Below are 22,477 nucleotides of genomic sequence, written 5' to 3' on the forward strand. Positions count from 1 at the left end.
TGAGAGACCTAAGCCCAACTCTGCCCCTCTCTCTACCTCCAAGGAAAGCAGAATCCAAGAGGGATCCACGAGTCCTTTGAACAGATAACCTGATGAGGCCCCTAACAGCAGAGAAGAGAGCGACATTAGTCAGTACTTGCTATGTGCCAGAGGTTGTCCCCATGCTTTGTGCCTTTTTTTTTTTTTTTGGTTCTTGTTTTCGGAGCTGGGGACCGAACCCAGGGCGTTGCACTTCCTAGGCAAGCGCTCTACCACTGAGCTAAATCCCCAACCCCGCTTTGTCCCTTTCCAAGACTCTAGTATCTGTATGAACGTCAGAAAGAATCTGACCGGATATGTGTGACTATTATTGATAAACAAGAAATCCAGGCTCAGAGAGGGTAAACTGCCGAGAGCCACACAGTAGCAAAGAGGTGATCTGGGACGTGGACCCTAGCAATTGGGCTTGCGTGTACACTTGTTCTGTTTCTCTTTTTTTTTTTTTTTTTTTTTTCTTCCGGAGCTGGGGACCGAACCCAGGGCCTTGTGCTTGCTAGGCAAGCGCTCTACCACTGAACTAAATCCCCAACCCTGTTCTGTTTCTCTATATGTGTGTCTGTCTGTCTGTCTCAGGTAAACCTTGGAAAACTGAGATAAACTACACAAAGAAACTAAGACTAAGGACTTGACTTGGAGCCTAGAGTGCTTGTCTTTCCTGTAATGAGGTCTTAGTGTCCATCCCCAGCACCACATAAACTAGGCGTGGTGGCACAAATCTGTATCCCAGCACTAGGGAGACTGAGGCAGGAGGATGAGAAGGTCAAGACCATCCTGAGGTACACAGCAAGTCTGAGGCAAGCCTGTACTAGATGAGACCCTGACTCCAATGGGGGACAGTGGTTTACAACTGCTCTTCCAGAGGACCTGGGTTCCGTGCCCCACACCCCAACTGGTCAGAGTACAGCTGCCGGGAACTCCAGCTCCAGGGAATCCCACACCCTCTAAACTCACATGCACAGAAACACACATCATAAAAAATCTTTTTTTAAAAAAGATGTGTGAGTAAATTCATACTCCAAACTGATGCTCCACCGTAATATAATGAAGTCCACTTCCAACCGTACAGTGTTAACTGTTGCTATGCGATAGCAATGGTCGTTTCCAACCAGAGGCGACTCTGCGACCCTGGGGCTATTCTGTTCCAACTCTGAAAATTCTCTCCACGCATCGGGTGACACCTTGAGAAGCCTCTGTGGACACCGTAAGTGGGGGTGCTCCCTCCTGACATCTAGTGGACAGAGGCCAGAGCTGCTGTGCTGAGCACAGGACCATAAGAGCTCCCCCAGCCCACACTTCCTTTCCTGCTATCACAATTGATCAGTGAAAACTGCCAATGGAACGGAGGCCAAGAAGTCCTGTTAGAGATGCTCTGCCCATGACCATTAATGGAGTCTTGGCTGTACTTGACCATTTGCTTAATGTCCATGTTTAGGATCCAACTATCCTCTTCCAGAAATATACAACACCCTTTATGAACATAAAAAAATTTATTCATTCAAGCGTGTCGTGCATGCACATGCCACACATGCTGCAGAGGTCAGAGAACAGCTTAAGGCGACTGAACTCAGGGTGTGAGGCTTGGCAGAACAAGCCTTTGCCCACTGGGCCATCTCACTGGCTCTGACGAGTCCAGGCTGGCTTCGAACTCCCCATCTAGCCAATAATCTTGACGTTCTGATCTTCCTGCCTCTGCTCAGAGCTCTGGGATTACAGGTGTCGCACTAGCACGCCCAGCAAAGTCATCACTACCAAAGTGACGTCTGAGCTGGAGTGGTCCTGGAGAGGCTGCGGAGAGCTGACCTTGTCCTTCCTGGGGCTTACGCTGAGTCAACCGTGAAGACACCTAGGTCTGGAACTCTCTTTGGGCAGGTTTTGAAATTATAAAGTCAGAAGGCTAGAGAGATGGCTCAGTGTTAGGGGCACCCCCTGCTATTACAGAGGACCTGGCAGATGGTCACAACTTCCGGAACCAGTTCTAAGGGGTCTGGTGTGCTCTTCTGGGCTCCCAGGTACATACACATACACATGTGCACACACACACACATATACACGTTCACACACACACACAAACATACACACAAAATTAAGATAGTACTTCAAAGGAAGACTTTGCTATGCGTTTGAGGCCAAAGTGCTCTACACAGTGAGTTCCAGGCCAGCCAGGGCTACAGAGTGAGAGAGACCCTCTCTCAATAAGTAAGTAAATAAGTAATAAAATCAATTACAAGCCCTATTATAGTTTGCTTTCTGTTGCTGTGATTAAAATGCCATGACCAGAAGCAACCTGGGGAGGAAAGGCCTACCTGGCTTACAGATTACACGCTGAGGTTTGGTCTGTTGCTACGCATTGTAATGCTAACCTAAGATCTGGTTGCCCCAGAGACAAGGGAGTCTGCATGCAGACCCAAGTATGTGTGACCTTGCCCCGCGTTATTTCTGACTGGTGAATAAGGAAGCCTACAGTCTATAGCTGGGCAGAACTGAGAGAAGTAGGGCCTGGTGTTCCTGATCTTGGGGTCAGAGGAGACCACAAGTGGGAGGGAAGAAGGTGGAGAAAGGAGAAAGACGCCATGGGTTAGGAGTCAAGAAAGCATGGCCCTGAGGACGGGCCAACTGGAGCTAAGAGCAGCCCAGATAAATCATAGTAGTAACGTGTGGTTGTGGATAAAAAATAGATCTTAATAACATGGAGGGTAGATACTGCCCAGCAATAGCACTGTTAAAGGCTTATTATAAATACAAAGGTTGAACTGAATGATCAACAGAGGGGTAGAAACCCCGGATTGGGAGTAAATATTCTCTACAGTAGTTACAGACCATCACCAAAGGAAACAGGGTAAGAACCCAAGGCAGAAACTGAGGCGAAGATCACGGAGGGATGCTGCTTCCCGGCTTGCTCAGCCAGCTTTCTTATACACCTCAGGACTAGATGGTACCACTCACAGTGGGCTGGGCCCATCCCCAGCCATTCGTTACTCAAGAAAATGCTACACAAGCTTGCCTACTGGCCAATCTAATGGGAGCATTGTCTCAATTCGGGATTCCTCTTCCCATATGACCCTAGCTTGTGTCAAGCTGGAAAAATTCTAACAAGTTTAAACTCACTGCCTTCTGATGTATTTTTGTGCTCACTTCTCCTAGCTTTGATTCCTAAGAATCTGTACATTTTGGCCAGGTGATGATGTGCCTTTAATCGCAGCACCTGGGAGGCAGAGGCAGGTAGACCTCTATGAGTCCAAGACCAGCATGGTCTACAGAACAAGTTCTAAAACAATTGGGATTATGTTGCACAGAAAAACCATGTCTCAAAAAAAAAAAAAAAAAAAAAAAAAGAATTTGTACATTTCATCTGACTGGCACAAAGTCATTCAAAACATGTTACTTTTCTTTCTTTTCTGGGTATATGTATGATATATGAGTATTCAGCCTTGTGAGCATGTATCCAGGTATCATACACGTGCCACAGGATAAGTGTGGAGGTCAGAGGACTATCAGGATTGTCCAACTTCTACTTCTACCTTGACATGGGATTTCCTTGGTTGTTCGCTGTGCCTAACCCAGGCTAGCTGACCCACCTCCACACAGGGGCACTGATATGGCAGATGAGCTAAGCCTGGCTTTGTATGCGTGCTAAGATTAGAACTCAGAGCCGCGGGTGGGCGCCTGACCCACTGTGCCATCGCCCATATCCCACATTTGGTTTTTCAGCATCTCAAGACGTTCGGTGTGATGGTTTGAGTGAGAATGGCCCCCAGAGGCTCGCATATTTGAAGGCTTGTTCCTAATTTGACGGAACTGTTCTGGGAAGGATTAGGAAATGCGGCCTTGTCAGAGGAGGTGTGCCACGGGTGTCGGGGGAGAGGCTTTGTGGTTTCCAAAGCCCATATGAGGCCCAATCTCTGGTTCCCTGACTCGAACCGGCAGAGCAGACGTGAGCTCTCGGCTACTGCTCCAGCGCCATGCCTGCCGGCCCAGCCAGAGTCAAGCTCCCTGACGGTCATGGCCTCGCCCCCTGAAACCATATGCAAGCCCCAATTACAGTCTTCCTGTCCTAAGGGCCTTGGTCATGGAGTCTCTTCACAGCAAGAGAACGGTGAGCCCAGCCATGCTCTTAGTCATCCCTAATATTCCACATCTGTTTTATCTCGCTTCACTGACTGCAGTCCTACAGGCTTTTTGTTAAGAGCCAACTTTGGTTTTTATAATCAGTTCTACTCTGCGGACAGTCTTCTGTTTCATTAACTCCTTTATTCCCTCCCAAGTCCTTACTCCGTGGGCAATTCCCAGTTCAGTGCTAACTCCTTAATATGTATTGATCTTTGCTCTTTCTTTATTGAAACAGGAACTCGATCTCAGCAAAAACATTCATTTCTTGTCCCGGGGAAGAGAGCTCCAGACTGAGGACCCACAATGGCTTCCATGTGGCCGAAGCCCCCTTCAATCTGGAATAGCGTCGCTTGCGCTGGAGATGGCTCAGCAGAGAAAAGCACTGGCTGCTGTCACAGAGCAACCGGGTTCGATTGCCAGCACCCACACAGCAGGTAACAACCATCTGAAACCCCAAGGGGTCTGATGTCCTTTTCTGGATCCCATGGCCACTAGGAAATAGTTTGTAGACCCACACTCAGGCAAAACACCCAAACAAATTAAAAATAACAAAGTAATTTTTTTAAGGGACCAAAAGAAAAGAATACTGTCTCCATCTTCCCAAGTCTGGCAAAGTCCCAGTAGCCTTGGCCATCTTTTCCTCAAAGACAGAAGAGATAGCAACAGAGGACCCTCACCAGAAGACGCATGAGTTAACAGAGCAGGAAGCAACTTAAAGATAGATTTCTTTGTACCTATTTGTTTCGAGACAGCGTCTCATGTTGTCCACATGGCAGCTTGACAGAATCATGGGGATGGACCTCTGAGCATATGTTTGAGGGACGATCTTCCACATCTTACATTACCTGATGTGGAAAGCTGCATCCTCACTGTGAGCAGGACCACATCCTGGCTGGGATCCTGGGCGGTCGAAGTGTAAAGGATGCTGAGATTCAGACTCTGAATGCCTCATGACCAGGTGCTTCAGGTGCTCTCGGCCTTGACTTCCCCGTCACCCCACTGCCGCCCTGAGCCTTGACTGTGAGTCAGAGTAAGGCCATTTCCCTAGAAGCCCAGAAGGGCCTGGGTGAAGGCCCTTACCATGTAATCATGGCGACCTGAATTCTATCTGCAGAGCCCATGTAAAAGCCAGACGTGGAGATTCACATTTGGAATCACAGCGTTCCTCCTACTGAGATGGGAGGCAGGGGCAGGAGGATCGGCTGGGAGCCCGAGGGGCATTGACGCTGGAGTAGGCTACCCACCGGCAGAAATAAAAGAGACTTCAACAAGTGAAGGGAATCCACTACAGAAAGCTGCCCTCTTTACCACATGTACCATGGCTTGTGCACACGCACACACATGTGCGCGCACACATACACACAGAGACAGAGAATGAGAACACGTGTGGCTTTATAAAACTGAGAACATCTTTAGCAGTAACTGGAGAGAGTAACACAACACTCTTTTGCTGTAAATGGAACAAATGAGGAGAGAACACAGAAACAGGGGGAGCCGGAGGGCGACAGCAGAGCATGATGGGACGATCAGCATCAGTTTACAGATGGACATGGGATGACGGAGTGCTTGCAGTTTTCTCAAACTGGTCAAAGGGACAGAGGGTGGGAACAGTACCACAGGCATTAAGGAGCCCAGCTGTAGGCCTCCGCTCCTCCAGAGCACGGGGGGGAGCACCTTAGACTTACGGGATCACTGTGGAGCTCAGCTGTAGGCCTCCACTCCTCCAGAGCACGGGGGGAGCACCTTAGACTTACGGGATCACTGTGGAGCTCAGCTGTAGGCCTCCACTCCTCCAGAGCAGGGGGGGAGCACCTTAGACTTACGGGATCACTGTGGAGCCCAGCTGTAGGCCTCCACTCCTCCAGAGCACAGGAGGAGCACCCCAATCACTTATGGGAGCACCGCAATGCTCTTACCAATTACAGGTCAGCTCCCTTGAGCAGCCCTAATACACTCAGATGCATGGGATGGGGGGCATGAAAACAGTGGGGAGTTCTTGGGAAAGGGGTTCAGTGAGAATGGGAAGGGAGCAAGAGAGGAACTGGGGGATTATACACATGTGTGAAATGGAAAGGAATACATTTCCGGTTCTGCTTTTTCAAGACAGGGCTGTCCTGGAACTCACAAAGATCTGCCTGCCTCTGGGATTAAAGACCTGCACCACCAACAGCCATCAAAATAATTTTTTTTTTTTTGTTCTTTTTTTCGGAGCTGGGGACCGAACCCAGGGCCTTGCGCTTCCTAGGTAAGCACTCTACCACTGAGCTAAATCCCCAGCCCTCAAAATAATTTTTAATGGGGCTGGAGAAATGGCTCAGCGCTTGGGCGCTTGCTGCTCTTGCAGAGGACCTGGGTTCAGTTCCCATGAGACCACTTAGAACCGTCTAGAACTCCAGCCCCTGGGGAAGACTCCCTCTTCTGGCCACCACAGGCAAGTGCATAGCACAGAGAGGACACATAAATAAAGATAAATCTTTTCAAAGAGATTATAGTTCGGCATGTCTCTGGAACACAGAAACAGCTTTTAAATATTAATACACAGGACAGCTCGGCTACACAAAATAGATACACACTGACCGACTGAGACGGGATGTGGCTTGGTATTGGAAAACCAGTGCCATTCACCATATTAGAGAATCTCCTCAATAGAACAATAATAAGCATGCGAACTCAACAATTATTCCTAACTTAAAAAATCATAGGGCCCTGGGAACAAAAGGAACATTTTCCAGATTAATGATATTTTCGAGTGGTCAACAGCAAACTATTATTCCTGGTGAGACAGCGAGTGTCCCTCCTGACTCCAGAAGACCATGGGAAGGCAGTGGGAGGACCTCCCTAGAAACTGCATCGCACAGCATAGCTGGTCCCACACGAGAAACGAAAGAGTGCCCCGGGCCGGTGAGAAGGCTCTGCAGGAACAAGTGCTTGCAACCAAGCCTCACAACCTTGGTCTGACGCCGGGGACCCACATGCCTCGAGGACAGAACAGCTCTTGCAAACCGTGCTCCTCCACACCTGTGCTGATTCACACATGCTATGGTACGCATGTGCCAGCACACACACATACACACACACGCTCCTCCATACATGTGCCAGCACACACACACGCTCCTCCATACATGTGCCAGCACACACACACTCACACACACTCCTCCATACATGTGCCAGCACACACACACTCACACACACACACATGCTCCTCCATACATGTGCCAGCACACACACACTCACACACACACATGCTCCTCCATACATGTGCCAGCACACACACACGCTCCTCCATACATGTGCCAGCACACACACACACACACACTCCTCCATACATGTGCCAGCACACACACACACACACACACACGCTTCTCCATACACGTGCTGTTGCACATACACTACACACTTAAAAGACCTTTTTAAACATACTACATGACTTGATTTAAAGAATTAAGCATTTTAGAATTAATAAAGTGATTCTTATTATAATCAGTTAATATTAATATGGTTAATAAAATAATTTGATACTATAATTAATAAAATTATTAGTGGGGCTGGGGATTTAGCTCAGTGGTAGAGCGCTTACCTAGGAAGCGCAAGGCCCTGGGTTCGGTCCCCAGCTCCGAAAAAAAGAACCAAAAAAATAAATAAATAAATAAATAAAAAATAAAAAATAAAATTATTAGTAAGTTGATAATCATTTGAGAAGACTCTGTAATATAAGGTAAGTATCCAAAAATTGAATTCCTATGTATCTATAATAATTTTTGAAAATCAAAAAAATAAGTTATCATTTACGAGTGACATTCAACACTATATATTTATGAAAAAAATCGCAAAGCCCATGAATGACCTCTGCACAGGAACTGTAAAATATCACCTAAGAAACGGTCCCTGCTGGGAAGCCTGAAGAACGAAGCTCTCAGATCCAAACCTGACCTGTGCTACAGGGCGAGCTCAAGGCCAGCCTGGGGTGTATGAGACCCCATCTCACACACACACACACACACACACACACACACACACACACAATACAAATGTGGGTCAATACTCTAATGCAAGGATCAATACATTCTGGCCCAAAGGTTGAATGGTCCTTCACTTGTTCTCCTTATAGCCTTGAACTAAAAATGGATTTTATGTCTGAACAATTACGGTCTGTCTTGTAACTGAGAACAGAGACCATGACGTCCAATTAGGCAAAGCACAACACCACCTCCACAAATGTCAAGGCCTTCAGCTGAACTGTACCTGGCCCCGGTCTTCACCATTACAGCCGGGGCTGTGTGGCTGGGAATTTATAAGGCTGGGTTTTCTCCTTTCTGAGAGCATCACCTCCGCACGATACCTGCACTGTGCCTCTGGTGCGTGCGTGCGTGCGTGCGTGCGTGCTTACTTAACTCCTAGAAGACCTTGGACGCCCTGTCTTCCCACCCCGGGTACTGGAACTACGTGGTGGCACCCACACGGGGATGCGCATTCTGCCTACACTCAGCACACACGGCACTAGCTCAACCCAGAACACAGTTTAGCTTTTGGGATTTTTAAAAAGTGTTTGTCTGTCTGTTTCAAACAGAATCTCATTATGTAGCCTTAGTTATCCAGGAGCACATAACGCAGACCAGGAAACCATCGTCATCCAACTGGCCCCTTGAAAGCGTATTTTTGGAACGATAAGAAGTTGAAAGTTACACACAGCAGGCTGACACACATCTACTCAGGGAAGAACAGGGTCTGAACGTTTGGATGACAGAGTATACTGGCATATACACAGCACTGAAACAAAACACTGTCCACATCTGGATGGGGGGTGTGCACATGAGTGCAGGCACCCAAGGAGGCCAGAAGACAGCACCAGATCCCCTGAGGCTGCAGCTACAGGCAGGACTGCCCAGTGTCCTGCTAGCTATCTTTCCAGTCCCAGAACTCAAGTTTTCAAGCCTTTAGGTGTTATATATAAAATATTCACAGACTTTTAAATTGCTTTAGTCCTGTTGTATGATTTAAAGTATTCCAGAACCAATGAGATTGTTCTGAGGGTAAAGGTGCTTGCTGCCAAGCCTGGGACCCTGAGTTCAAGCCCCGGGACCCCCCCGGGACTGAGAGAGAGAACTGACTCTTACGAGTTGTCTGCTCCCCAGAGGCACGTCTTGGCACACCCGCACTCACACACAAATACACAGAGAGATAAAGTAATGAATGTTAAACAACTTCTTAATAAAATAAACTGTTCGAGTGTCCCCTCCACTGTCGACGTGAGGAAGCTGATCAAGCAAGAACAACACTGCTGTCTGTCAGGTGCCGGGGCAAAGGCTGAGGCTGTACCCTCTGCTCTCTCTGGCGCCTGAGGTAGTCATAATAAAACGTTAAACCTATACAATTACATGTTGGAATTCTGCTGCTTCTAATTAGGCCACACATTCCAGGTGAGGTTATTACAGCCCAGGCCTACGGCTCTCTTAATTCCAGTGATTTACCTTGACAGTTGCAATGCAAGACAAACTAGTTGAGGTGGTGTCAAAACAAGATAAAAACGGTCTCCTAAAATATGGCGCCGGCTTACCAGTAATCAAAGGGATGCAAATTGAGGCGGTAATGAGGTACCACTTTGGATTATCAAATTGGCACAGGTTGTTTCTTTTAAATAGCAATCCTCAGCGCTTCCTAGACAGGCGCACTCATTCCCTCATGGTGGGACTTTGATTCAGCACAGACATTTTGGAAATTAACACGGCAACGTGATTAAGGATTCTAGAAAATATCAAACTGTTGATCTGGTAATTGCATTCCTAAAAATTTAGCCTATGGGAATGATAAAGCTCACAGACAAATGCTGTGGAGTGAGACTATCTATCCATCCATCCATCCATCCATCCATCCATCCACCCACCCACCCACCCACCCACCCATCCACCCACCCATCCATCGGAGCCCTTCTAGCATGCTGAGACGTCATAGAGTCTCAAGATGTTCAACGTCAAGCAACAGCCCACGGATGTACGGTGTGGCCATTCAGGATGTACCTACAGTGGCATTCAGGTGATATCTGTGAACCCCAGCATGGCTGAGGCATTCCTATGGAAAGCAGGGCTCAGTGCAGATGTGTGGGTTAGTTTCTTATCCTACAGCTGTGAAAAAGTTATCCTGACAAAAGCAGCCTGAGGGAGGGAGGATTTATCTTGGCTCACAGTTCAAGGGTACAGTCCATCATGGTGGGGAAGGCAGAGCGGCAGGAGCAAGAGGCAGCCAGCCACACTGCATCCAGTCAATAGGGAGTGAGCAGCACGTGCTCAAGCGCCCGCTCTCCGCCCACTCCCTCCCGTCAGTGCACTCCAGGCCAGGCCCGGGGCACAGTGCACCCCTCCTTTGGAGTGGGTCTTCTGACTGCAATTAACCTAATCAAAGAGAATCCCCCCAAAGGCTTGTCTTCCGGGTCCTGCCAAATTAACCTGCTATCTGAGCTATCGGAGCAGGATTCTAGGGAAGGAGGGTGAGCTAAGGTTGACTCTCTTTCCCACTGAAACCTTGGAAAATCCTGTTCTAGAGGAATGTTTAATGCCAGGCGGTGGTTTTCCTATTCAACTTGTAAGAGGAAGTAGTAACGGGTGGGTGTGGGCTCCCATGACTGGAGAACAGGGCCATGAGGTGACAGAGTGGGTCCCGAGCACAGAGCACCACATAAAGGTCAGCGAACAGTGTCACCAAAATCAATCATCAGATGCTCGTGGTGCAGCCCCGCCCAGATGCCGCATCGGCTCCCATCACTTCCACTTCTGTGTCTGAAGATATAGACAGAAAAGCCAATTCCCTGGCGGTATTCCCAGAGACACAGCCCATCCATCATTCCTGCAGTAAACTCACGGACAGAAGCAGTCGGACTCGAAGAACGGAGGACACAGGGGTGAAAGCTCGACACTGGACACAGCATCGCAGGTCTCCCCAAACTACCACAACAGGTTCGGTCTGATGGGAACGACAGGTGACCAGACAACACATGTCCCTCGGATAAACCAATGACCTCAAAAGCAGGTCTACTGTCCAGAACTACTGCTTAAGCCAGGCCCGATGTCGGAGTTCCAAATGGTGAGAAAATGACCCCCTTACTGGGACTTGATTGTTTAATCACAAGATTTTAGAGTTTAGAAATGTTTGGCTTCTTTAACTTAAGTCAAAAAATCTCAAAAAAAAAAAAATGTCCCTGTGCTTCAGACTGGATCTCAAAAATAAAAAAGACTAATTAAACACTACGTGTCCTGAGGCGCTCAACTACAAACAATGTAACATTAACAATCAGATAAAGATTTTAAGAGGGGGGCTGGACTGCCAGCTCAGCAGTCAAAAGCACGCTGTGCTCTGGTGGAGGACCCAACTTTAATTTCAAGCACCCACACCAGGTCACTCACAACCACATGTAATTCCAGCTTCAAGGGATCTAGCGTTCCCTTCTGGCCTCTGCGGGCATTGCACTCACACATGCACATGTGCACACACAAGTTTAAAACCAACACTTATTAGAAGTTGACTGTACTTTAAGTGAGCCTATGAAGTTTATACTGAGCTGTCACTGTGGGGACAGACTGTTGAGCCTGACTTTTCAAGATGAATCAGAAGTGATAGCAAGCCAAGAGGAAAAGCAGAGAGCACTACAGCCAGGGGCCTTCATTCAGATCGCTTTCCTAAGGGGCATTCCTTACGGAACAACACAGAGGACGGACTACTAGTCAAAGGATGCTACAGGTCCATCTCCTAAGCCCCTCCACTCAAATAGATGAGGAAAACAAACCAGAGAGAGGGAGGGATACTAAATAGCATTGATTAAAGACACAATGAGATGGGACAGCCTCATGACCAGGAAATGAGCTCAGTGTCTCCAGGAAACACACGGGAACAAAACAGCACTCAGCACTGAGTCAAGATGGACACACACACAATTCCAGGTTGGCAAGTGCCTACGATTTCAGTGTTCAGGTAACAACACAAGGACCCTGAGTTCAAGGCTATACATCTGGAAACCCTGCCTGAAACAAAAGATAAAATTGTCTGCATAATAACAAGAGGTTTTTATAAACACATTGTTAGAAATGTAGGATAGCTCAGCAGTAGAACCCAGTGAGGGGCTAGGGGATGATTTACGGTTGGCACCTGCCTAGAAACCCCCAGTGAGGGGCTGGGGGCGTGGCTCAGTGGAAGAGACCCTGCCTAGAATCCCCCAGTGAGGGGCTGGGGGCGTGGCTCAGTGGTAGAGCACCTGCCTAGAATCCCCCAGTGAGGGGCTGGGGGCGTGGCTCAGTGGTAGAGCACCTGCCTAGAATCCCCCAGTGAGGGGCTGGGGCGTGGCTCAGTGGTAGAGCCTCTGCCTAGAATTCCCCAGTGAGTGGCTGGGGACGTGGCTCAGTGGTAGAGCCCCTGCCTAGAATCCCCCAGTGAGGGGCTAGGGGCGTGGCTCAGTGGTAGAGCCCCTGCCTAGAATCCCCCAGTGAGGGGCTGGGGGCGTGGCTTAGTGGTAGAGCACTCACCCGACATGCACAAGGTCCTAAGTTCCAAACTCAGCACAAAAATTCAATCATAAATACATAAATATTCTCACATGCACACAAGTACACATATAGAACCTATCAAAAACTGTGTACAGCATGATCCAGCTGTACCTTCTAGAACTGAAATGTAGTCCATATATGGATGGTTAACTACCACAACAAACACCAAACACTCCTAAAGTGAGGACCAGGTGACGATTCCATAGACTACCGTTCTTACTAGAGATTACGAGATTATGAGGTTCAGAACAAACAGGTGAACTCCTGTCGCCTCCATTTCTAACCCCAGCCCTCCCTCCCATCCTCAGAGAATGGGAAACAAAAGCAAACCCAGCCTCATCCCTGGGGGAAGGAGAGGCTCAAAGGAGGCTGCAGAGGTTGTGATTATGTGAGGGCCAGGGCTGTGCTCGGGTGACGCATGGAGGAAACGGTAGTCTGCCTGGCATGACGAAGCCCCTGCCTTCCATCCCCAGTACCACATAAACTCCAAAGGTTGCTCTTTATGTGAAACTGAACGTTTGTGATTGGTCCCCGCTACAACCCATTTCCCCCCACTGCGTGGCTGGATTCAGGAACAGAACAAATAACTGGATCTGGATATAAATGGTATTGATTCCAACCCAGTACCTCAAGGACTAATGGAGTCATTCTTTTATTCCCGTGAAGGCGAATGACTTTTCCCCACACGTGGGGCCTCCTTGCAGGCCCTCAGCAGAGGTGCGAGTTATCTTTAAATCACCATAAATCAAACAGACCCCCAAATGGTCTCTAGGATCTTCATTTCCCGATAGCGCTAATAGAACGGCTTTTCAGATGTCAATTTGAGAAAGTGCTTCCTTCCTTCTGGCTTCAACCAGCCAAAGAAATTAGCTCCTGATCATTCTTTTTAATTTCCCTTTTCCCTTAAACTCTGCTTTTAATAAATCAAACATGATGATTCTCATAAGGGAGTTCGATTCTAATCTCCGAAATGGGGCTGGCTGGCTGGGCTCAAAGTTTAAAACAGGCCTGGAGACGAGCAGTCTTGAAGGATCGCACTTGCAAAGAAATTAAAGGTTATGAAGAGAGCTCATCAGCAAAGAAAAAAAGCCACTGAGGTCAGCGGGACAGCCTCTGGGGTAAAAGGCGCTTGCTGCCAAGCCTCACGACTTTCGAGTATATTCTATATGGTGGAAAGAGAACCAACTTAAAAGTTGTCCTCTGGGGATTGGGGATTTAGCTCAGTGGTAGAGCGCTTGAAAGCGCAAGGCCCTGGGTTCGGTCCCCAGCTCCGAAAAAAAAGAAAAGAAAAAAAAAAAGTTGTCCTCTGACCTCCAAACAAGTGAGGACACAGATCCGGGCATGTGCACACACTCTTACACAGACACACACATACTCATACTCACACAGAGACAATAAATGTAAAAAAAAAAATTTTTTTTAATGGCCACTGTGAGTGGTGAAGGGCCACAGTTGCCATCATCGCTGAGACCAGGAAAAGCCTGCCTCAAGGTGCAGCCCACGCCCCTTATCCCAGTGTAATTCACTCGATGCCCAAGCAGCACAGAGACCCTCATGGCACAGACCTCCAACTGTGTGATCGTTCCTGTGTCTACACACACATTAGGTGCCTTCTCTACCTTTAAGCATACACTGAGGCGTTAGCTTTTGTACTGTGAAGGGTAGCAGTAAAACGAGAGCAAAATCCTGGTTCCCTTCTCTCACTACACGGGTAGAATGGCCCTCAAGGCCGGCGGTGCGCTGTCCTCTCCTCTTACCAGGTTGAGGACTTCCTCCTGCTCACTTCCGGGCATAGCTTGGCTAAGCTGAGTCATCCACACCTCTGCCTCCTGCCCGGATCCTGTTCTAGCTCTCGTTCTTTGGTGTGAGGAAATGCCCAGTCCAGCAGCAGCGTTTGGTCAGAATGGAACAGGAGAGGATTTATTTCCAAGTCACACTCCGTCACTGATGAACATCAGGGCAGAAACTACTAGAGGAAGGAGGTCATTCGTGGTGACAAACTGAGTTCGAGGCCAGCCTGGGCTACAAAAGCCTTTAAAAAAACAACAACAACAATAACAACAAAACAAAACCAAAACCGAACATGGTTACACAGCACCTGGGAGGTGGAGAAGGGGATCTCTATTAAGTCTGAGGACAGCCTGGTCAATAAAGCCAGTTCAAAGCCAGTTCCAAGCCAACCAGGACTACACGGTCAGACCACATTTCAGTAAGTGAGCGAATGAATGAATGAATGAATGAATGAACGAACGAACGAACGAATGAACGAATGAACGAATGAATGAATGAACGAACGAGTGAGTGAGTGAATGAATGAATGAATGAATGAATGAATGAATGAAGAGGTGTCTTAGCAGTTTGCTGCTCTTACAGAGGACCCAGGTTTGATTCCCAGCACCCACTGGGGAGCTCACAACTGTCTGTAATTCCTGTCCCAGACGATCTGACACCTTCTTCTGGTCTCTTCGGGCACTGCATGCACACAGTGCACAGAGGTGCAGGTAAAAACACATACGTATAAAATAAAAATTAGTACTTTCAGTAACAACCTTGTATATTTCCAATATTTAAGCTTATTCTTTTCCCCCTTAAATGAATTGATTCCCTTTTTCGTTTTGATTATTTCTTTTGTGTGTATTGGGGTGGGGTGGGGTAGAATTGGCACACAGGTGCATATGCAACTTTGTGTGTACACACATGTACATGTGTATGCTCATCTATATGGATGAAAGCAGAGGCTAGAGAATGTCCTTGGGTGTCATTTCTCAGGTGCTTTCTACCTCGGATTGGAGGAGGGGGCTTGTGCACATGAGGCCAGCACCCACGAATGACAGAAGAGAGAACAGGATGCCTGGAGCCATGAGCCAATGGTGTAGGTGCTGTGCTGGGACCTACTGGGTCCTCTGGATTAAGTGATTAAGTGCTTGGCTACCTCTCCAGCCCACGCTGTGTGTTGTGAGACAGATCTCTCAATGGATGGCCTGGAATTCTGCAAGGGAGATAAGATGGCTGGCCATTGGGGCCCTGGGATCCACCCATATCCATTTCCCCAGTGCTGGGATTCTAAGAATACGCCCCGTGCCTAGCTTTTTATGCGGTACTGGGATCTGCACTTAGCCCTCAAACCTGCTCAACAAGTACCTTAGCCACAGCCATGTCCACCCCTCTCCAGCAACGCTCCTTCCTCATCTCCCTCGCTCTTTGCTCCCCTGCCCTCACCGCTGTTGCTTACCTGTAGACAGCAAACCGCCCTCAGCCTCCAGGCCAAGCCCCTCCCTCTGAGCAGTCAGCTTGGTGCACACAGCAAGCCACCCAGCTAAAAGGGCACATTTTCCTGGCTCCCTCACACAGAGTGTGGCTAAGGAACTGAGTCTGGCCAACAAGATACCAATGGAAGAATTATATAAATCACCCAGGGGCTGGAAAGACGGCTTGGCAGTTGAAAGTGGAGTTACTTTTGCAGGTGACCCAAGTCCAGCTCCCAGCACCCATGTGAGGCGGCTCACCACCCCCTGTAACTCCAGTTCCTGGGGCTCTGACACCCTTTTTCCGGCCTCTGCAGACACTGCAGTTGCACAGCCATCCCGACATACAGGCAGACTCATAGATAATTAAAAACAATAAATCTTTAAGAGGTGTTGGGCTCAGCAATGCCAAGGGAGAAAAGAAGGACCTGGAGACCACACACAAGCCCCTGGCTCGCTTACACTCGAGCCTCAGCTCACACATATTGTCTGTGTGGAATCTGGCCCTGCCACTAATCTGAATGCCAGTGGCATAGTCCGCTTGGTTCTGGATGTGGCGAGCTATGTGGGTGGCTTATTCTCACTATTTTACAAATATCTATAACACATTTATCCATGATTAAGATCTCTTGCTGCGGGGGCTAGAGAGATGGCTCAATGGTTAAGAGCTCTGACCGCTCTTCCAGAGGTCCTGAGTTCAACTCCCAGCAACCACATGGTGGCTCACAACCATCTGTACTGGGATCTGATGCCCTCTTCTGGTGTGTCTGAAGATGGCAACAGTGTACTCACATACATAAAATAAATAAATATATCTTAAAAAAAAAAAAAAGATCTCTTGCTGCTTTCCCAGAGAACCAGAGTTTGGTTCCCAACACCCACACGGGGCAGGTCCTAACCGCCTGTCACTCTAGCTCCAGGGAACCCGACACGCTCTTCTGGCCTCCTCGGACACTCGCGTCTAAGTGGTATACATTCACGCAAAGACACACGCACAAACCATTTTTTAAAATTATTTTTAGGACTGGGGATTTAGCTCAGTGGTAGAGCGCTTGCCTAGCAAGCGCAAGGCCCTGGGTTTGGTCCCCAGCTCCGAGAAAAAGAAAAAAAAAATTATTTTTAAGTTGACTTTCTGAAACTCAAGGGCTTGGAACTCGGCTTGTTGGTGCTGTTTTCGGTCTTGCCGATAAGAAGCCATGCTGGATAGTTTACGACCTGCGAATGATCCTCTCTCCCCCTCTCTGTGCTGCCTGAGAACAGGGCCCTCCACTGCCTTGTCTACTGTTGCCCATGTCTAGGATTAGCCTCACCAGGTATCAAGCACCGGAAAGTACTTGTCGGTGAGGGGCCAGTCTGTGTGGTTGAGGTGTTAGCGTTTGCTCATGGATGGGCACGCAGAGCCTCAGTCAGCAGGCCAGGGCAGCAAATGGGGCCGGCTGGAGGAGTAGCTTAGTAGCAGAACGTGTGCTTGGCATGCGTGAGGCCCGAGTTCAATCTCTCCCATCCAGAAAAACAGAAACAAACAAAAATCACACGGGGGAAAAAAAAAATCTACAAATGTTAGAAGGCGGCAGCCCAGTTTTACCAGGAACTAATAGGACATGACTCTATCATAAAAAAAAACAAAAAAACAATTTGGGTAAAAAGTGTTATACACACACACACACACACACACACACACACACACACACACACACACTGATTACAGCAATATATGCACCCAAAACCCAAGTTTATGTGAGGGCCAGTGTGTCCAAGGCCAGCCTTCATTACATGAGACCCTGACAATCGATTGGAAACATTAAAATGGGTCATCTATCAACGAAAGTCTTCTGGAGAATTTCCTAAAACTAAGATGGGATTCCTGTACGTGAAATAATCCTGGCACAGCTCTGTACCTGTAAAACAACATTGCTGGGGCTAAAATCAAAACAGAAGGTCAGCAGCAGCTGCCTGGCGGAGGAAGGCAGCCTCTGTGCCAGGACCAACCAGAAAGTCTCTCGTTTGGTGATGCCTAGGAACCTGGCCACACCGAATCCCACTGACTCCGGTGGACCATCAACCATGTCTGCAACGCCATTCTTTACCTGCACACAGTTTGCAGAAAATAAATATAAATTTTGCCCTTGCAAGCATCCATTTAAAACGCTGTGCTGAAAGATCTGTATGCGAAGTCAGGTCTGGAGCTTAAACTCATGCTCCACTGAAAAACCAACAACCTCCAGGCAGAGCATCTGCGGGGAGCTGCCTGGATTTGGAAGGCATTCGGAAGATATAGGGATGCTAATATTCTTTATATGGTATGTGAGCCAAAAGTCAAAGGAGGTGCATATAAAACTCTATTACCTTTTAGATAGACAGGTCCTGGAAAACATTTCTCATTTTTAGATAGCTGCCAAGTTGCCACTGCTGTTCCAGCCCCAGCCTTCTCAGGGATGACCTCAATATACAACTAGCTTTGAAAAAAAGGCAGTTTACAAACCAAAAGAGAAAAGTATTGTTTCCCGAAAGTCACCCTCTGCTCTGTCTGTGTATTTATAGTCCACTGGCTTGTCGAGATGTAGAAATTTCTGGAATCAATTTTGCAGTGCTACACAAACAACCAGCATAAAACTTCAGCAAACTTTCGGAGACAAATAACAATTTACGAAATGTGGCTTCCGCTGGGGACTTCAGCAGACAGGCTGCTTTGTTTGGGGACACAGTCCCAGTGAGTAGCCCGGGTGGGAGAGGTGTGAATGGGAGGAGGTGATCTCAAAGCTGGCAGGAAGTCCACACAGAGACAGAGACAGAGAGAGACACAGACAGAGAGACAGAGAGACAGAGAGGAAGAGGGGAATGTGCACACAGAAAAGGCTGAGCAAGAGAACAGTTCCAAGAACACACACCCTGTGCCTAATTCCTCCAGACAGGCCCTGCCTTCTTCTCATAACCACCAACGCAGTCACCAAAAGGAGTCCCTCACTGACCCAGCCAGTGCTGCACTGCATTTTTACCTCACCTTCTTCTCCTGAGAGTCTCTCAATCAATCCTTCAAGCGGACACCCAGGATTACCCATCATGGGGCTAGAGATGTGGCTCCGTGGTTAAGAGCACTTGTGGAGGACCTGAGTTCAGTTCCCAGCACCATGTCAGGCAGCTCACAACTGCCTTTAATTCCAGTTACAGCAGATCGGATGTCCTCTCCTGGTCTCTGTGGCTAAACCCATGTGTGTGGCACACGCATGCACACAGACCCACACACAACACACACACACACACACACACACACACACATTTTTTAAATATCACAGCCAGGCCATGGTAGTGCACACCTTAAATCCCACACTTGGGGGACAGAAGCAGGCAGATCTCTGAGTTAGAGGCTAGCCTGGTCTACAGTACAAATTCCAGTACAGCTAGAGCTACAAGGAGAAACTCTGTCTCAAATAAATAAATAAATAAATAAATAAATAAATAAATAAATAAATAAATAAATTATACCATTTCTTTATTCGCTTCTTTATGGTTCTCTTTATTCGCCCCCAATTTCAACATTCAGCCAGTAACACTCTCATAGACAGAGAAGGGGAGGTCAACTATTAAATGTTCCTTAAAGTGTGAATTATGGGCCATGTGCAAACATTGGCTTGTTTAAATAGTAGACACAAGGTTGGAAAGATGCCTGAAGTCCTTAAAATGCTTCTACAAGCAGCAAGACCTGTGTGTGATCCCAGAACAAGCACACACAAGCTGGCTTGTAACCCTAGTGTCACAGAGGCAAAGCTAGGCTCACTGGCCAGACAACCTAAACTAATCAGAGTCCCAGGGCCCTGAGACACTGTCTCAAAATAAGGTGGATGGCACCTGAGGAATGACACCTAAGGTTGAGCTCTGAGTTGCACACATGTGTATACCTAAATGCACATAAACATAAATATTACCTAGTATAGAACACCCCATTCATATCACAAGCACCCCCTTAACAAGTGAGTAACCTCCAGGGTATCAGGCCAACGAGCCATGCACTTTTCTGAGCTAATGTTTGCTTCTGGGTGTGGAGGTTTGGGGTTTTGTTTGGTTTGTTTTGTAGGGACAGGGTCTCACTGTGTTTCCCTGGCTGCCCTGAAGTTCTCAGAGAGATAGAGCTGGGATCTTAAATTCAGTGCAAAGGACCTGCCAAGCATGTATGTGGTCTCAGCTTCGGTTCCCAAGTACCACAATGAAAACAAGAAAAGGAGTACACACAGGGCCAACTATTTCCAAGAAGACATTAAAACTTTTTTTAAAGGTTTATTATTTATTTACAAACACACACACACACACACACACACACACACACACACACACGTGAGTGTGCGCATACAAATACAGGTGCCCATAGGATCCAGAAGAGAGACTCAGATCTCCTATAACTAGTTACAGTGATTATGAGCCTCCTGACATAGGTGCCGGGAACTGAACTCACGTCCTCTGTAAGGTACAGGCTTTAACCACTGAACCACCTCCCCAGCCCATGACATTCAGTTCAGATGCTCTGACTTTACACAGTTCTTAGGCATTATTCCCGTGCTGACACAGTTACCTGTGAGCTCACACTCACTTACTTCTGAGCGCTCTCTCTCTCTCTCTCTCTCTCTCTCTCTCACACACACACACACACACACACACACACATTCACTTACTTCTGAGCTCACACTGACACTCACTCACTTCTGAGCTCACATGCTCGAGGCTTGAAATGTCTGGAAATTACTTTTACACCTAACCCTCCATTATCTGCTGCCATCCCAGGCAGGCAAGCTGCACGCTGCTACCAGCACACTGTATCATGAGCTTTGTGGACAGGTTCCTCTCTTTAAATGCATGGCCAGCGATGACACCAAGAAGGACAGAAAGCCTCAAGACAAACCTGGCAAGGCGGAAACACATGAAAAATGCCCCTTGCTCCTCAAAAATCTGACGAGTGTCTAAGCCTGAAAGTAAGTAACCCAGAAAGCCAGTAAAAAGGCGTCATAGGTAAAAATCACCTGACATGAGAGACCTCAGTCCCAAAACCCAATGACAATGCTGAGTGCAGTGTAGCATCTATAACCCCAGCACTCCTACAACAAGAGGTGGAGACAGGAGGATCACTGGAAACATGGGAGTGAGCTAGCCTGGACTACCCAACAGTAGAAGCAATGAGAAAACTCCTCAACAAAGTGGAAAGAGAAAACCACTTCCCAAATGCTGTCTTTGCACCATGGTGTGTGCACATGCACATGTACCATACTCTCCCCTCCCCCAATCAACAATAAAACATACATTCTTAAAAATAGAATTTGTCCCTCTGCCCATTCTGGCCTGAGCAAAGCAGGCTCGTGAGCCAGTGACACCCGGAAATTAAGAGTTGTTTGGGACCTGGGAGGTTGCTGGTGGCTGCTCCGTGGCTGTCATCATGCCACAAAATGAAGAGATTGAATTGCACTGCAAATGTTTGGATTACCCTGAGAAAAGGAGAAAGAAAGAAGGTGGGGAAAATGGGAGGTCCCTCTACCCAAAGTTCATGGCCAAGGAGAAACAGAAGTATTGAAAGTTATTCGAACAGGGAAAAGAAAAAAGAAGGCACGGAAGAGAATGGTTACAAAAGTCTGCTTTGTTGGTGGTGGTTTTACAAGAAAACCACCTAAATATGAAAGGTTCATTAGGCCAATGGGTCTACGTTTCAAAAAAGCCCATGTCACACACCCTGAGCTGAAAGCTGCCTTTTGCCTGTCTATACTCGGTGCGAGAAAGAATCCATCATCCCCATTGTCTACCACCCTGGGTGTGATCAAAGGGACAGTCATTGAAGTGAATGTGAGCGAGCCGGGCCCTGTGACACAGAGGCAAGGTGATTTGGGGAAAGTGTGCCCAAGTTACCAACAATCCTGAAAACAACGGGTGCATAAATGCAGTCTTGCTGGCTTGACAGTGACGTCATACAAGTCATTCCATTCCCTACAGAAGACTCCTCACTGTGAGGAAAACACCATTGCTGTGATCCTTCTGAACTACCAAGCAGCTTTACCCCATGCGCAAAAAGGATCTATTAAATTGTAAAGGAAGATAAAACACTGCCCAATTTAAAAAAAGAAAAAAATAGAATTTGTGGCAAGGCAGTGATAGAACAGGCCTTTAATCCCAGCACCCAGGAGACAGAGGTAGGCAGATCTACGAGTTAAAGGCCAGCCTGGTCTACAGAGTAAGTTCAGGACAGCCAGGTCTACACAGAGAAACCCTGTCTCAAAACAAGAGAGAACCTGAAGATGTGGAACAGGGGAGGGCTCGGCAGTTAACAGCACCTGCTGCTTGTGCACGAGACACAGAAGTATGGTTTCCAGCATCCACACGGGGAGGGAAACAACTGCCTGTTAGTGCCCGCTCCGTGCCCGCTTCTGGGCTCCGGAGAGATGGCTCAGGGATCTGGAGCACCATGTGCACTTGCAGAGGACCCAGGCTCAGTTTCTACTGCCCACATAGCCATAGCCTTCTGACCCTGAGGTAGTGGGCACGTACACAGTACGCACGCAGGCAAAACACTCACACACGGAAATC

General features: G+C 47.8%; 1 protein-coding gene across 2 annotated transcripts in view; it reads right to left on the reverse strand.

Annotated features, from left to right (window-relative positions):
- Positions 1–22,477, reverse strand: part of Tyw1 (tRNA-yW synthesizing protein 1 homolog) — an 86,219-nt gene that overhangs the window by 18,124 nt on the left and 45,618 nt on the right. The window lies entirely within an intron of this gene.

Source organism: Rattus norvegicus, chromosome 12, assembly GCF_021556685.1.
Source record: "Rattus norvegicus strain SHRSP/BbbUtx chromosome 12, alternate assembly SHRSP_T2T, whole genome shotgun sequence".
In the NCBI taxonomy this organism is placed as follows: Eukaryota; Metazoa; Chordata; class Mammalia; order Rodentia; family Muridae; genus Rattus; species Rattus norvegicus.